This window comes from Oncorhynchus keta, chromosome 35, assembly GCF_023373465.1.
Source record: "Oncorhynchus keta strain PuntledgeMale-10-30-2019 chromosome 35, Oket_V2, whole genome shotgun sequence".
In the NCBI taxonomy this organism is placed as follows: Eukaryota; Metazoa; Chordata; class Actinopteri; order Salmoniformes; family Salmonidae; genus Oncorhynchus; species Oncorhynchus keta.
This window is the reverse complement of record NC_068455.1, coordinates 37,513,824-37,522,779: the sequence shown is the minus strand read 5'-3', so window position 1 is coordinate 37,522,779 and position 8,956 is coordinate 37,513,824. Positions and strand designations below refer to the sequence as shown.

General features: G+C 45.9%; 2 long non-coding RNA genes across 2 annotated transcripts; one reads left to right on the top strand and one right to left on the bottom strand.

Annotated features, from left to right (window-relative positions):
• Nucleotides 1-269: 269 nt before the first annotated feature.
• LOC118368466 (uncharacterized) lies at nucleotides 270-1,450 on the bottom strand. Its single transcript, XR_004822341.2, has 3 exons — nucleotides 967-1,450; nucleotides 656-761; nucleotides 270-535 (listed from the first exon to the last, which is right to left on the bottom strand). It is a non-coding gene; the product is annotated as an uncharacterized LOC118368466 (long non-coding RNA).
• A 1,769-nt stretch (nucleotides 1,451-3,219) lies between these two features.
• On the top strand, nucleotides 3,220-4,837 carry LOC118368465 (uncharacterized). The gene is made up of 2 exons (XR_004822340.2): nucleotides 3,220-3,382; nucleotides 4,001-4,837. It is a non-coding gene; the product is annotated as an uncharacterized LOC118368465 (long non-coding RNA).
• Nucleotides 4,838-8,956: the final 4,119 nt, after the last annotated feature.

The following is an 8,956-nucleotide window of genomic DNA, read 5'->3' as shown; positions in this document are numbered from 1 at the left end:
GAATGTTCCTGAGTGGCCTCGTTATAGTTTTGACTGAAATCGGCTTGAAAATCTATTGCAAGACTTGAAAATGTCTGTCGAGCAATGATCAACAACTTGACAGAGCTTGACACATTTTTTCAAGAGTAATGGGCAAATATTGTACAATCCAGGTCTGCAAAGCTCTTAGCCTTAACCAGAAAGACTCTCAGCTGTAATCACTGCAAAGGTGATTCTAACTCACTGGGTTGAACACTTATATAATCAAGATATATAAGTGTTTTTTTTTTTTTCAATTCATGCATTCTTTTTTTTTTTTACTTTTGGGTTAATCGTTGACAGAAAAATTACAATTCAATCAATTTTAATCCCACTTTTTAACACAACAAAATGTGGAAAAGGTCAAGGGGTGTGAATACCTTCCGAAAGCACTGTATATATACTGTTCCCTGCTCTGCACTGCACTGCAGTGATTCACCTTCTTGAGCTCCTCAGGGGGCAGTAGAGATTCCAGGGGCAGCTCCCACCAGCATTCACTTCCCTTCTCTGAGAACAACTGGGCCACATGGGGAGAGTGCAGGGGTCAGAGTGGGGTCGTGGTTTGTGTGTGTATGTAATTACTTGTTCATGAGAGGCTCTCCTGTTTCTATGTGGTAGAAAACAGGTATGGGCATACCCCAGCTTCTCTGGTGAGAGATACACCAGGACGGTCTCCTGTCCAGCTGGGCAAACAGACGGCCCCTCGCTGACTCTGGCATTACACGCATCTTTGCCAGCCCGTCCTACACACACAGTCAGAAAGAGTTTCTTAATCCTAGAGAAAGACACATTATCAATTTCTAAGAGTCCAACTAACTGTGTGGGACTTGTTCTAAGTTATGTGAGTTAGAGTCATCGCCTGTTTGAAATAATATTTCTTAAATATATCCCAGAGAACTGAGAATCATTCGCTGTTTATAAGAGTTACTCCCAGTGTGCGACTCCTACCTTGGCATTGTCTTCGAGGCTGGCGGTGTTGATGAACCACTATTTGCTGGGTCTGATGACGACAGGCTGTTTACTCCCCCGGGCATCCGGATAGCTGTGGACACACTCCTCCTCCTTCAGTAGAGCACCGACCGCCTTCAGCATGGAAATCACTGACACACACACACAGAGAAAACAAACAAAAGCGTGTACAGAGTAGCAGAAGCTGAACTAGAACTCTTTGTCGCTCACACACATAGTTTCTTCCTACCCGTGTCGTTTCCCTCCCCCATCACAGACAGATTCTGTAGCTCAGGCCCAGCTAGCTCATTGAACCTACCTTCCTCATCCGCCATACACTCCTGGAACAGGAGAAAAACACACAGCCGTACATATATCATTGGAAGTTCATAAAGACTTACAACCTACTGTATTAGCCTGGACGCCAGACTGTTTCAGGAGGAGACTCATCAGAAACTAACTGGCATCCAAGCTGGTGAACTCACTCAGCTCTGTCAATCTAGCTGCTATATCAGTCAACTAAAAGAACGCACCATTGTTAGTTCAAATTGTGAGACTACACTGTAGTTCTCCATCCCATGGGCAGGAGCTGTGTGGACCAATCCTGTTCCTTTTCCCATGGTCAAAAGGTGGGATGGTGGGATGCTGACAGACTGTGCCCTCAAGTTCTGCACCTAGAGGTGGGGATGGGAAGAAAACGTTTTACAATGACAGGTGAGTATTTGTATAGTTTACCTGTGAAGGTGCCAACACTCTCCAGCTCTGTGCCCAGCAGTTGCCAGGCTCGAAACGCACTCTGTGGCCAAGTCAGTTAAAATAACAAATTCTTATTTACATTGAAGGCCTACCCCGACCAAACTCTAACCTGGACAACACCGAGCCAATTGTGCGCTGGGACATCCTATGGGACTTCCAATCACAGCCAGTTGTGATGCAGCCTGGAATTGAACCAGGTATGTGTTGACAACTCTAGCACTGAGATGCAGTGCCTTAGACCGCTGCGCCACTTGGGAGCCCCAACATTTACAACAGATAGGAGATATACCGTATCATGTTAGTGATTCTAGTGAACGTGCAGTCTGGAGGTAGTCTGTTGACAATGGCAGATAGCCTGGTTGGCTGGGATGGTCCATGGTTGGGTGGTCCACACCAACACAGAAATGTTGCCCAACTCCCCCTCAGCTTCTGCCATCTTAGGGGGCAGGTTGACCAGGGCGAAGGTGGTGTAGATTGCCTTGCTCACATGCTGGGGGTTATACTCTAGTTCTGCCTCCGAAAGAGCCATCCTGGAGAGATAGAAGGTAGAGGAAGAAATGGAGGTGGAGAATGGAGGGAGGGGTGAGAGGGGGGCTAAGAATGAGGAGGGACAGAGAAAGCCACCAAAGGTGTGTAGCAAAGACTTGTGCTGTGCTGCCTACAGTGCTGCCTACGGGGAGGAAGGAGACCAGAACACTGGTGTATAGTCCCGGTCGATCAGCCCCTGGAAATGACAACACAAGAACAAACAGTCCGATCCTGAGATGAACGGCGGCTGCAGACTGAACGGTGCGTGGAGTAGGGCGCCTCTCCGAGCACTTGGTCACCATCTCACTACGGTCAGGCTCACTGATAAGATGCGGCACCGCAGCATGGAGAGGCAAGCACTTTGTAATATTCAGATCTAGCTACCAACATTTTAAAAAAGAGACTGTTTGGTTGGTTTGTTGTTGTGATAAGGTCCTCCAGAAGAGAATTCTACGGACACTATGAAGGGACAAATTAATTGAATTGCGTTGTGGTAATTTGTTTATTTTTTAGCGTAAGAGGTGGCCATAAGAACTGTTTATGTTTAAAAACATTTATTTGCCATTTAAGGCAGAATGTCTTTCATAATAGCCAACAATTTGAAAACCATAGGCTATAACCTATAATAGTATTGTAGAAAATTCCCCCATCATGTTCAGGGAGAACAACCGTGATACATCTTAGAAGGAAGGGAGACCCGAGCCTAATATGTCAAGATCTTCAAATTATAAACCTGTGAATTAATAGGGATATTCATTGACCGTTACAGGCATATAGGCCTAAAAAAAAGCCCATTATTAATAAAACATAGGCAAGTATTTGTATTGCTGAAAGTCACACTCTTATATTTTGTCAAAGAAGAGGACTTAGTGGTGTGGTTTATCATGAGGTTTTGGATAAAGTGTAGGTTTCCATTGGAGGATAAGACAGGTGGTTTTGGGGATGCGCCTTTTATGACCTGACGTCACATGGTGTGGGTATAAAATCCCTTAGATTTGTCCTCCAGTCATTCACTGTGAAAAAGCCATCGACAGGACAGTGACACTACGCGGCTGAGAAAGAACCCGACAACAGCATGGCTAAAATGTTGACGGCTTACATTGGATTCGTTCTCCTTGCCATGCCATCACAGGTAGATTAATATCTTATAAATTGACTTACTCTTTACCATGTTTTTTTCTAATCTGTTTTAATTAGGGTGTCCATTTTGTATAATAAATGCATTTAACAGGTGTAACATTGGCTTTTGAAACCATAAATGGATCATACTGAATCTCAATTTAGGGGTTATTGGCAATTGGTGGGTTTTCTCATTGAGAACCTAATGATGGCGTGGATACTTTATAATAAGACTCATCTGAGGAGAACGCCAAAATGTATTCGAAATCTAACGTGCCTTAGCAGGCGCAATTTTGAATCCAGGAATGACAATTGACCTCTATGCTATGAACACATTTCCCACAAGGTGAGGGCTCGACTTAATTTAATGACATTTTATTTGAAGTGCATTTTGTTTGGGAAACATATTTTCCTTGGTTATTTTCTTAGGCACAGGACTACCTACACCCTATGTAGGCTAGATCTTAACTTTACGCATGCGTTTTTTGCAGCTTGAAATTAGTCTGACGAAAGTATGATGTATTGGGAGTTGTGCGGATTTGTCAAATGTTTCATATTTCATTTTTAAATAGTTTCACATGTGAACTTTGTTGCCAATGCTCAGTCAGTAACGCTCCCATGCTTGTTTTAGGTCCACGCGCAAAACACTACCACAAAGTCCCCTGCCATGACTGCTATGACCGAAGCTGGCGGCGTGAGTTCTAACATGACCAAGATGCCCGATGTTGTCGCTACCAAGAACATCACCATTCCCAAAGGAGCCAGTGTGTCCTTGCTGTCCAGCTCGGTCACGCTCTTTTCCATTGCGTTGACGGGCGCTCTCCTACACGGCCGCTTCTAGAAGGCTCCTGTGCACGGAACAGCATTAGCGGCCTAGATGTGGAAATATTTTTAGGAAGAGCACACTTTTATAACTTAAAGGCAGTTGTGTTCACCTAACCATAGATTGAGTGCAATTGGGCTGTTGCAGTGCTGCAGAACACCTTACTAATTCACTGATGGGATTTCTTATTTGGGCTCACACCTCCCTGGCCACTTCAAACCAGTAGGCCTATACAACTTGTGCACTGGCCATCGGGTCTATGGTGTGGACCCCTCCATGGCGGCAGGCCATGACGAGGATGTGTGAAACTGGACTCTTTGACTCGTTTGGTCCCACTGGTCTTGTTTAGATGGCAGGGTTGTGTTTTTAAATGTATGAAGTGTAAATTTGCGCAGTGTTTGGGTAGTCTACTAATATAAGGAAGTTGGGGTGCATTGTGGAACATAATGTATCCATTAGTCTGATCTTTGGCATGCATAGCTGAAGTGTTTCTAAACCGGCAACTGCAAAGGACACTGAAGCTTGACTATTTGAAGTATCATTTTTAGTTTAAATTGTCATGTGTTAACTAATTATTTGAGATGTACTTGTGACAAAATGTATTTGTTCTTGTAGGCTACAATAAAATGACATGGGCCTAACTGATTTGTGTCTCTGTAGTCTAAAGCTTGACGTGCCAACTAATTGGCTCTGTTTCATTTGTCTCCAAACCTGGCTAGGCTATCGTGGCCTAGTAGGAACGGTGCATACTGAACACCTCGTTTGATACTTTATGCAACGATCTCTTGGTTTCACCAATTTGACTGACGTTGTGCCACATTTTTCAATGTCAGTGTTTGACACCCTGGGTTCACTCCTGTGCAGTATTCAGTTTCTGTCACCTTTTGAAGTTAAGGCTTTGGATGTGGTTGTAACACTTGGGTATTAATTTTAAATGTTAAACGGATAAGGTTTGGTGGGGTTAAAACAAACGGGTACCGTGAGGCTTGAACACAACCTTAAGATTGGAATTATTTTAGCTAGTGACTATTAGCATTGCTAGTTAAGACAATTTGCTAGTAATTAACATTGCCATCTCCAGAAAATCACATGGCAGTTTCCTAACTTGCTTTTAGCAATGTCATCGTACTGTGTTTCCATGCCACTATGTGTAATTTGACAACTGTCACATTAGCCTGGGGTGCAACAATGTCTAGGGCACAAATTGAATGCAGTTGTGGTACTCATGGCCGAGAAGTGTACTGAGAAGCAAAACTAAAACCAACCCAGGGCCATAGCAAATATGTCAGATGGTCACTGGCCTGAATCTAATCCAATCAGGAACCAGTCTACATCTGTAAAGTGTCACATTGGCTTCCAAACAATTGTTTCTTGAGCTATTTTTATAATTGAGTGATGACCATTGTTTCTGTTAGTGCACAGTTGGGTGCCAGTCTGATCCCCCTATTTCTGAACGGAGGCCGGGACCTACCAGATTGCCTGCTGCAGTTATTCAAAATGTCCAGTTTGCAGCCCAACATGCTGGTCTTCTCTAGGCTGCAAGGGGGCCCTTATCAGCATCATGCAGACATGCCTTCGCTGTGAGCATTCCTGTGAATGGAACAATCTGCCACATGTTGACCAGCAACCTTCACCTGTCACGGGCAACTGCTTTCACAGGCTCATTTGTACAAATACAAAAGGTAACCTTGACATTTAACCCAATTGTGACTCATTTTTGTGAAGACATTTATTTAGATGCATATACTGCCCTGCCAATCAAAAAGGCAGTAACTGCTCATTTGGTCAAATGCTACATTAAATACTTGCTTAATCATGTGGACAAGTATCCTGCCTTGTTTTGGAGAAAATGGGGTCATATTAGCAGTAACTGTATATGATGGTGATACAATCATCAAATTGATTTATATAGCCCTTAGATCAGCTGATTTCTCAAAGTGCTGTACAGAAACCCAGTCTAAAACCCCAAACGGTAAGCAATGCAGGTGTAGAAGCAAGGTGGCTAGGAAAAACTCCTTAGAAAGGCCGAAACCTAGAGGAACCAGGCTCTGAGGGGTGGCCAATCCTCTTGTCTGTACCGGGTAGAGATTATAACAGAACATGGCCGAGATGTTCAAATGTTCATAAATTACCAGCATAGTCAATTAATAATCACAGTAGTTGTCAAGGGTGCAACAGGTCAGCTCTACCTCTCCTGTCTCTAGAGTTGAAAACAGCAGGTCTGGGACAGGTAGCACATCCGGTGAACAGGTCAGGGTTCCATAGCTGCAGGCAGAACAGTTGAAACTGGAACAGCAGCACAGCGGACTGCCTTTTGAGATGATTTTGGGGATGGATGTGCCTGCACTCTCTGATCTGTTGGGAAGTGTGGGGGGTCAGCTATGTGAGCAGTCAGTTTGCCAGTCTGATGTTCAAATGTCATGTTCAGTTGTCACTCGTGCCCAGGCCAAAGCTGGTTTACAACCTCTGCCTGACTTGTGTGATAGTCTGTGTGAGGGGGGAACCAAATGGTCCAGAAAGTCACGCCACCAGCGGTGTCTTGAAGAATGTGGGAACCCCTGTACCTGTTGCTGATGTGTCTGGGTTAGAGGTGCAATGGAATGTTCAGCAAAATTTTGCTACGCTGCAGAAGTCTGACGCAACCTTGAAATGTTTGACAAGGCCTTAGCTGGGGACAGTCAATCTTCATGTGGGGGGATTTACATGGTAGACAACCACATACTCTACCTTGGGTCAGAGGCAGATAGCAAGAAGTTGGTGGTGCCATCTACCTGTAGACTACTTGTTCTCAACCTTGCACATACAGTTCCATGGGCAGGTCATCTAGGGCAACATAAGACCCATCTTAGGCTCCTGTTCCTTTTGGCCCTCCATGTATACTGATGTAAAAACCTACTGCAAATCATGCCCCATGTGTCAGTGCTGTCTGACCGGGCTCCTCTATGTTCACTGCCAGTTATCTCTACCCCATTCAAGAGAATTGCAATGGACATGGTTGGACCCTTGGAGAAGAGTAGCGCAGGTTACAAGTATGTATTGGTGATCTGTGACTATGCCACCCGGTTCCCAGAAGCCTTCCCACTCTGTTCCATAACCACTCAAAAAATAATCAGTGCTCTTGTTCAGCTCTTCTCTCGTGTAGGAATCCCAGATGAAATCCTGACGGACCAAGGGACAAACTTTACCTCGCGACTGATGGTTCAACTCCACCGACAGCTGGGCATTAAAGGCTTCAGGACCACTCCCTATCGTCCCCAAACTGATAGGCTCGTAGAGAGATTCAACCAAGAACATGCTGAGGAAGTTTGTGGCTGACACTGGTAAAGACTGGGTTAAGTGGTTACCCTTTCTGCTTTTTGCTTGCCTCAGGCATCGACAGGTTTCTCACCATTCGAACTCCTCTATGGATGGCCTGTGCAGGGACCACTGGACCTGCTGAAGAAGTGCTGAGAAGGTTCCCCAGTAGCTACCCCAGGACAGGGGATTGTCCCGTACTTCCTTCAGATGCTAGACAGGTTGGAGTGGTACCGAGAGGAAGCTAGGGCAAATCTTCAGCAAGCCCAGAAGAGAGGGTATGACCAGCACGCTCGCCACAGAGAGTTTGAGCCAAGACAGAAAGTCCTGCTCCTCCTTCCCTCATCTACCAGCAAGCTCCTTGCGCAATGGCAAGGACTGTACCTAATCGGGAGGAAGATGGGCCTGGTGACCTACGAGGTGCTGCACCCGGACAAGGGTAAGAAGAAGGTCCACAGAGGACGAGTCGGATGGTGTCACAGAGGCATGGAAAGGACGAGCAGAAGCCATACTGGCTCACCTAGAAGAAAACAAGCAAGATGAGCTGAAGCAGCTGTTTGGCAAGTATCCGGCCCCCTTCAGTCAGAGACCAGGAAGAACCAAAGTCCTAAAACACATCATTCGTTTGAAGCCTGGCCAGAACCCTGTTCCCCAGCATCCTTACCGTGTGCCTGAGAGGCTGGTGGTAGCCATCAAGGAAGAGGTCCACACCATGATAGAAAGGTATGTTGTCGAGCCATCTTCAAGTGAATGGAGCAGCCCTATTGTCATTGTCCCATCATTGCACGTCTGCATGGACTTCCGTAAGGTGAATACCATCTCCCAGTTTGATGCCTACCCCATGCCCCGCATTGATGACTTACTGGAGAGAATAGGTAGAGCTCATTACATCACCACATTGGATCTCTGCAAAGGATACTGGCAGGTGCCCCTGGATGAACAAGCCAAGGCCTACACTGCATTCCAGACGCCATTGAGCCAGTTCAAGGTCATGCCGTTTGGCCTTCATGGGGCCCCTGCGACTTTCCAGAGGCTGATGGACAAGGTCCTCCAGGACTGTGATGATTACTGTGCTGCTTACTTGGACGACGTGGTGATCTACAGCCACCCCTGGTAGGAGCACATACAGCATCTTAGCAGAGTCCTGGGGAAGATCCATGATGCAGGCCTCACGCTTAACCTCCTGAAGTGTGAGTGGCCGAGAGATTTCTCGTGCAGGTGGACACTTCGGCTGTGGGAATTGGAGCTGTACTGGCCAAAGGGGAGCCAGGAGAAGAGCTTCCTGGGCTGTACTGGAGTCGGAAGCTGTTGCCCAGGGAAACCAGATATTCTACAATCGAGAAGGAGTGCCTGGCTATAAAGTGGGCCCTAGATAGTAAAGGAGACTATCTTCTTGGGAGTGAATTTGACCTGCACACAGACCACAGAGCCCTGACCTGGATCCAGAACATGAAGGACCGGAATTCTTGT